Source organism: Prosopis cineraria, unplaced genomic scaffold (genome assembly GCF_029017545.1).
Source record: "Prosopis cineraria cultivar Desert tree isolate PC_DT_omini unplaced genomic scaffold, ASM2901754v1 PC10, whole genome shotgun sequence".
NCBI lineage: Eukaryota > Viridiplantae > Streptophyta > Magnoliopsida > Fabales > Fabaceae > Prosopis > Prosopis cineraria.
Genome location: NW_026555341.1, coordinates 27,017,138 through 27,025,367, shown reverse-complemented (window position 1 = coordinate 27,025,367; position 8,230 = coordinate 27,017,138). Strand labels below are relative to the sequence as shown.

The window sequence follows — 8,230 nt, the reverse complement described above, 5'->3', positions numbered from 1 at the left end:
TTTCTCTTCTCTTCTTTTAAATCTTTATTCATTTTATAACATAAAATTAGAGGACCAATCATTCATATTTGTATCATGATGATGATGATGAACTACAAGAACCTCATAACATCAATGATAAAAAAAGAAAGAAGGAAAGCCAATAGAAAAGGGTGAGTTAGCATGCACTCCCTATGCTATGCTCCTTTGAAACGTACATCAATAATAACACATTTTTGATGTGGTCACATTATAGGGTCACTTTTTTTTCTGAAAAAAAAAATCTCTCTAATCATCTTACCATAGTCATTTTTAAGGTAAATTCACTATCTTCTTTGTGTGCATGAACTTGTAGGCCTTCTCATATGCTTCTTTCAAATACCCTCTAAACCTAACCAAATCTAACTTCATATTTTGCCCCTTCAAATATATATCCATTACCTCTATTGGCTAACCACCCTTTTGTAAAGAACTTGGATTTCTCAGTATTAAACTGTCCCTCTCATATTTCTCCACCAAGCTACTCTCTTCCACTTCAATATGATACTCCATGTACTCTAACTTCAACCCTTTCCCTACCCTGCCAAAGAATGCTTTTGCTGCCTATTTTATCCCTATCGAACAATATGCATGAACACCGATCCTGGTTGGAGGAATAACAAGTGCATGAGCGTAGCACCATGAACACCAATCATAGCATGACTTGAACTAACAAGTGGATAAGACTCATGTAATGATGTATTCTCCTTAGGCTTAGAAACAACCATATCAAAACCTACTTCTTCTATGACTTGAATTGCTTCTCCTTGGTTCACTATTACTCAACCAATGGTACCTTTTCGGATCACAAACACGAGTTTTGGTCGAAAAGTGAGATTTGTTGTTCGAGGAATTTGGTCATGGTGGCTACTATAGGCTTAATATACCATGCCATGAAAATGCAAGTATGTTTTTCAGTTTGGTAATAATGTGTGGTTGTTAGTCATAAAACCATGTGAGATGAGGCCAATATGGGTTGAAGGAAAACAATGGGCTTTTTGTTTCATTGTTTAGGGAAATAATTGGGTGCTTGTTGAACACTTTTAGTAAATCTATGTACTAAATGTGCCACCAATTAAGGGCCTCTGATAGGACAATCACAAAATCTTGATGATTTGAAAAAATAGCATTGACGGTGATGAACAAAGGAATGAAACCATCGTTGAAATCATGGAAAAAGTTTCTAGTGTACCCGCCTACAGAGAATACCAAGGCTAGCACGTTGTGTTGGACCTGGCATTTTGGGCCTTTTGGGCCTAAAATGAGAGTGACGTCCTTAATTTTGCACATCATGTCATCATCAAAGGAAGCGCTTACACTCATTGGCAATAGAATTGGGCAAACAATCAAAGTGGACATTCATACATCTTGACAACTCAGAGGACACTTCGCTAGAATTTGTGTCCTAGTAGATTTAGGAAAACAATTAATGGCTGGATTCAAGTTAGATAGGGAAGATTATTACTTAGAATATAAAGGTTTACATATGCTGTGCACAAAATGTGGGATTTATGGCCATCAACATGAAATCTGCCCTTCAAAACAATCTCAAAATGCTCGAGATGAAAAAATAGAGCAAACACATGCCACAGCTGAATAAGTTCCTGAGAACGTGAAGCAAAAGGAGGTGATTAACCTAGACCAATGGACAATAGTTCAAAAGCCAAGGCATCAAAGAAGAGAGAAGAATAAGGGTCCTGAGACCTCCCGCCGAGACCCTTCAGGATCCCGTTTTGGAGTCCTCGCCGACGACGGCGAGACGCAGGGAGAAGGTGATGATGGCACAGTACTTCCTATGCAAGAACTATGTACAGACAGGGTGGGACCACTAACCAGAGCGAGACAAAAGAAGAATGAAAAAGGGAGTTTTTCTAATACTGAGGAGGATATCGACTGGGATAAAATTGCAAAGCACAATACTGTCGTGATTAAAATGGTGGAGGAACAAAAGCAGCAGGAAAGTGTGCAACAGTAGGTGCAACAATTAGTTCAGCAGAAAATAGCTCAATAAGCGCATAACGAGATTGTACGACAAGAGACAACCAGGCATAAAGCTAAGAAAAGGACGTGAGATATGGTGAGAGAATATGCAAAAAGTGATGAAGTTTTAATGCTAACGTGGGAAGATAGTACTCATGCCAATGGACCTCACGATGAGCATATGGAGGCCCAAAACAACACAAGTCCAAAGTTCTTTTCTTGCGACCTATTAACTGGGAATGTAGGAGATATAAGAATTGAAGAAGTGGACCCCAAAGAGAGTAGTAGTTCTGGGCCGGTGGATAGCCCAATGTTGGATGACCATACTGTGCAGACTCAGCTTGAGGGCACTATAGTCGCTGAAACATAATTTTTAGCCCAACAATGATGTTATGGGCTTTGAGTGTATAATATTTAATATTAATTTATAATGATTAATATTATTTACTGGAATATTTGTGGGGCCTGTGGAAAGGGTTTCATTAGAAATCTAAAGGCTATGATTAATAGCCCTAAGCCCACTATTCTTGTACTGGCAGAGACGAGATGCCAAGAAGAATCCAAATTTTGATGTCTTCATTCTCTTGGTTTTGACTCTTGAAAAATAATTCCCAGCGTTGGTTGGTCTGGTGGTATTGTTGTAGTTTGGCAAAGTCAACTTGTTTCTATTATAATCCTTCAAGAAGACAAGCAATTTATTCATATGAGATGTAGCTCGAGTGGGAATCATGATCTCCTCTGTACAATAGTTTATGCAGTTCCTCACTCCAATTTTAGAGAGGTACTGTAAGCAAAATTAAGCAATCTTTCCCCTTTCATAACTGATCCGTGGATGGTGTGCGGTGACTTGAATGACATTCTTTCGGCAAATGAACGTGTGGGAGGCGCAAGTAGTAATTATAACCGTTTTTGTTGGTTTCAACAACGAATAGACGACTGTTTTTTGACCGACTTGGGATCATCTGGTCCTAAATTTACTTGGAGGGGTCCTCATATTCGTGGATTCTCTCGATTATATGAAAGATTGGATCGAGCATTGGTGAATAGCTCCTACTTGTCATCCTTTCCCAATTCGACGGTTCAGGTACTTGCGAGAACTAATTACTCCGATCATAATGCTATTTTGATTAAGTTGAATAGCGTTTGGTCCTCTTGCTTGGGGTTAAAACCTTTTAGATTTGAAGCAATGTGGCTTAATCATGATAATTTCCAAAATTTCCTTAAGGAAAATTGGAATGAAGAATCTGATCTGGATTTAAAACTCCTCAAATTTAAAGCTTCTGTGCTACATTGGAATAAAGAGGTCTTCGGATATGTGGAATTCAAGAAGAATGAACTGTTAGCTAGATTAAAAGGAATTCAAAAGTCTAGAGCGTACCCTCACTCTACCTTTCTATTAAATCTGGAAAGGAATTTATAAAAAGATCTGGATGACTTGCTGAAACTTGAGGAAATCAAATGGTTCCAGAAGGCAAGAATAGAGTGGATTAAGAATGGTAATAGAAATACTCGCTATTACCATCTTAAGATAATAATGAGGGGAAGGAGGAACAAGGTAGTAACTCTGAAAGATGATAGTGGTGAATGGATTCAGCATGAAGAAGCATTGAGGCGATGGGTTACTAATTATTTCAAGTTGTTATATCAAGAAGAGGGACAGGATGCTGAGCTATTACTTACAAACACGTCATTTCCTCATCTTGAACAGGGAAGACTGGAAGGACTTGCGATAGAACCAACGGAGGAGGAGATTAAAAAGGTAATGTTCTTTATGGGGGCTTATAAAGCACTAGGATATGATGGATATGCCCCCATATTTTATCAAGCAAATTAGAGTATTGTAGGGACAACAATTTGCAAGTTTGTGAAGGAGGTATTTAGTGGAAGCAAGTCATTAGCAGAAGCTAACATAACTTTAATCTCGTTAATTCCAAAGCGAGAAAATCCTGAAATGGTTACTCATTTTAGACCTATCTCCTTGTGTTCAACTCATTATAAATGCGTCACCAAGATCTTAGTGAATCGTCTGAGGAACCTAATGGATGACTGGATTTCCCCATTTCAATCAAGCTCTGCTCCTGGCAGGCATATTCAAGACAACTTAGTTATTGGACAAGAGGCAGTGCATATTATGAAGAAGGCCAGGAAAAGAAGGAAAGGCTTTATGGTGATTAAGATTGATTTAGAGAAAGCATATGATCGGATCAGCTGGGATTTCCTAAAGCAAGTCCTAATTGATACTGGATTGGATTTGGCATTCATAAACCTAGTGATGAATTGTATTTCCTCAGTTTCTTATAATATATTATGGAATGGTGTTCAAACTGACTATTTCCCTTCATGACGAGGTCTTCGAGAAGGAGATCCTCTCTCACCGTATCTATTTGTGTTATGTATTGATAGACTGTCCCACGTGATCTTAGATGCGATTAACACAGGTGAATGGAAACAAATTCATATTACTAAGTCAAGCCCATCTATCTCCCACTTAATGTTTGCAGATGATATTCTTTTATTTAGTAAAGCATCGGAGAAGCAAGCAAGAATTATGATGCAGTGTGTAAATAAATTCTGTATGGCATCAGGAGGAAGGATGAGTATCAGTAAATCCTCAATTTTCCTATCTCCAAATGTCAAGGCCGATATTAAGTCACAAATCAAGAGGGTCATTGGAATGAAAATCAATGGGGAGATTGGAAGATATCTTGGGTTCCCTATCACTAACACCCGAAGAACAATTGAGAAATTTCATTACATAGTCGATCAGGTTAAATCTAAACTATCAACATGGAAAACCACTTGTTTATCAACTGCTGGCCGAATCACTCTGGCAAAATCGGTACTTCACTCTATGCCATTGTACCCAATGCAAGTTGCTAGATTGCCTATTAGTATTTGCAAGGAGGTAGAGAGATTACAAAGAAACTTCATATGGGGAGGGAGTGATACTAATCATACCTACCATCCTATAAGTTGGGAGAGAATTACCTTACCAAAGCAGTATGGTGGTTTGGGTTTTAAAAAACTAGAAGCTGTTAATCGTGCTTGTGGGGCTAAATTAGCTTGGCAACTGTTAAGTGGAAACCAAGGCTTGTGGGCAGAGGTTCTTACTAAGAAATACATGTTAAGAAATGAGGATAATTTGTTCAAGGCTAAAGCTGGTGATTCTACATTATGGCACTTTATTTGTTAACAAAAGGAGGTGGTGGAGAAAGGAATGAAGTAGCAAGTCTGAAATGGAATTAACATTAGTTTCTTCCATGATGTTTGGTTGTTAACAAATGATACTCTAAAGGATAAATGCCTGAGACCGCTTACAAGGGAAGCGGAGGAAAGCACCGTAGCAGATTGGGCTCCATATGGTACTTAGGATTTTATTAGATTATCTCAATTACTGCCCACAGAAGTAATTCAGAAACTAATTACTGTGCTGCCACCACAGAGGAACATTGGACATGACCTTATGGTGTGGAAAGCTAATCCAAATGGCATGTTCACTATCAAAAGTGCCTACTTTATGATTGAAGAATGCCTATAACAACTCCCTGATCTTGTTTATCGTTTGATTTGGAAATAGAGAGGTGTAGAGAGAATAAGAGTTTTTATGTGGCAAGCCTACCACAATAGACTACCAACCAACCTATGGAGGAGTCATTGGAGTTCGAACTCATCTCTTTGTGACTGGTGCAATGCTAACATCGAGGATGTTCTTCATATTCTTTGTGATTGCAGGTATGCCAAGAACCTTTGGCGCCAATTACTACAACCTAGGTATCACTCACAGTTCTTTTCTACTTCCTTGATTAATTGGTTTGATTGGAATCACAAGTAAACTTTCAACTCTGATTTAAATGCTAATTGGAGTCTGATTTGGGGGGTTTCTATATGAAAACTTTGGATTTTGAGAAATAACTTCTATTTTAATCCAAATGTGCCAAAACCAAATGCTTTGGTCATCAAGTATACCTGGAAACGATTTTCCATGCCTGAAGAGTTGAGTAATGATGGTGAGAATTCTGATAGAATGAATATGGGAACATGGAAAGGTCCTCCTGTACAGTGGGTCAAGGTTAATGTAGATGGTGCCAAGTCATTTGTTAATAACAGAACAGGCTATGGTGGAGTGTTAAGGGATCATTCAGGATGTTGGGTTACGGGATTCACACATTTCCTTGGCAATTGTTCTGTGACAAAGGCTGAGAAGTGGGCTATTCTTAAAGGACTGAGATTAGCTTGGGATACAAGTTTTAAGAAAGTCATTGTTGAGTCTGATGCGAAACTAATTGTGGACAATATTAATGCTGATAATTTGAACAGCAATGGCAGCCTACTTCATCTGTAAATTCTAACGCTGTTGAATCTTGATTGGGAAGTGCAGCTATCATACGTACCAAGGGAGATGAACTGTGTTGCTGATATCTTGGCTAAAGAGGGCCTTCGGTCTACTGCTTTGTTAAATGTAGTCCCACTTTATTTAAGAGACCTTGTGAACTGTGAGATGCTGGGGTCACAGTTCCCTTTTCTTTAATTTAACCTGATGGGCTTTGCCCTCTATTATATCCAAAAAAAAAAAAATCTTGGGTACGGCTTAATCTTCTCCACAATTTTCAGCTTGTTAGATCTTGTGGGACCCATAACAAAGAATGTAGCCGTAGTGGGGTCCACAACAGTAAGGCCGCTAATGTTACAAAGATCGTAACGGTTAGGATCGTGGCCGCAGCTAATTTGGGTGGCTGTTGTGGGTTGGGATGACTTTGGCAGAAGTCGCTTGGTTTTGTCACATGCTTTTTCCAATTATACAATTGAAAAAGATAATCATCAATATCAATAACCGATATCATCAATAATGTATAAAATTAAAATGAAATGAACTGTGTGCATTTTATATTTGTCTTCATTATTATCCATTATTATGTAAAAGAAAATCCCTTACTTACTGATGGAAGTCAAATCTAGTTGATTATTTAATTCTAAGAAATATTATTTATGTCAATTTTATCATGAAGTAAAGTAGAAAATTCAATCAACTTAAAGTATATACACGAAGGAGTATTGTCTTTCAGTTTTTATTTCGATAATTAAGTATAATTTTTCATATAATACATAAAATGGAATAAAGCATAAAATAAGCAAATAATTTTGAAAATATATAAAAAAATTTGCAAAAATATATATTTAATTATTTAACTTCGTACAAGGGTTTTAATTTATTTTGACCCCTTAATTTTATAAAATGCTTTTTCAATCCTCTAATTCTAAAACCATTAATTTCATTAAAAAAAAGCTTACATTAAACTTTAAAATGTTGCAAAATCTTATAAATATTGGTATATAAATTTTATTTTATTTTTAAATTACATGCACAAAAATATTATTTGATGCTAATGGTATTAGGGTTACAAGATTAAAAAATATATTTTATAAAGTTAAGAAATTAAACTAAAATTTTATATAAAGTCAAAGGACAAAAATACATTTTATCTTAAAAACTTTGATACTCTAATTTATAAATAAAAGAGTTTCAAAAATATTATATATGTATATATGATATAAAAATAATATAAATTTGATTTTGTTTTTAATGGCAGCTCTGATTACCCATGAAAGTCTCCACACAAATGGAAATTTCATGCATGGGAACCTTTATGAAAAACTTAAGAGACACATATTGATATCCAAGATATTAAGATAATGAAATTCTAGCTTCCTGGTCTAAAATGATAATGAAAGATATTCATAGTAGTTGGAGATATGAGCTTCACAGTCTAGCTTACTAAAACCATAATGAAAGATATGAGAAAGGTAAAGTTAAGCCATACATACCTGGCGGAGTTAGAAAGTGATGATCTGAGAGAAAAATCAGTAGAAGAAGAAGAGAAGATCATAGTGTATGACGCGAGAGCTGGATCTGAGCAGTAACGAAAATTGCAAAGAACAAGAGACCCACCATTGTTAAGCTTGGAACCTTCAATGCCCTCATTTTCCGATTATTCATTTTTGAAATCACAAAGCCTTCGAGTGTGCGTGCGTGTGTGTGTGAAGTTTCTGGGAAAAAGCCAAAGAGATCGAATAGGTCATATGTGAAAGGAAATTTAGCAAAAGAGAACGAGAGACTCACTTAATCATTTACATTATCATTAATTCTAATTAATTAATTAATTAATTATAAAGTTCTAAATTGAATCCTCTTTCTTTATATGGTATAATTGAATTTGACACCACCTTTTAATCT

The 8,230-nt window shown here is 36.4% G+C and overlaps 1 pseudogene; it reads right to left on the bottom strand.

Annotated features, from left to right (window-relative positions):
• Nucleotides 1-291: 291 nt before the first annotated feature.
• Nucleotides 292-7,978, bottom strand: LOC129322519 (xylan glycosyltransferase MUCI21-like; annotated as a pseudogene).
• Nucleotides 7,979-8,230: the final 252 nt, after the last annotated feature.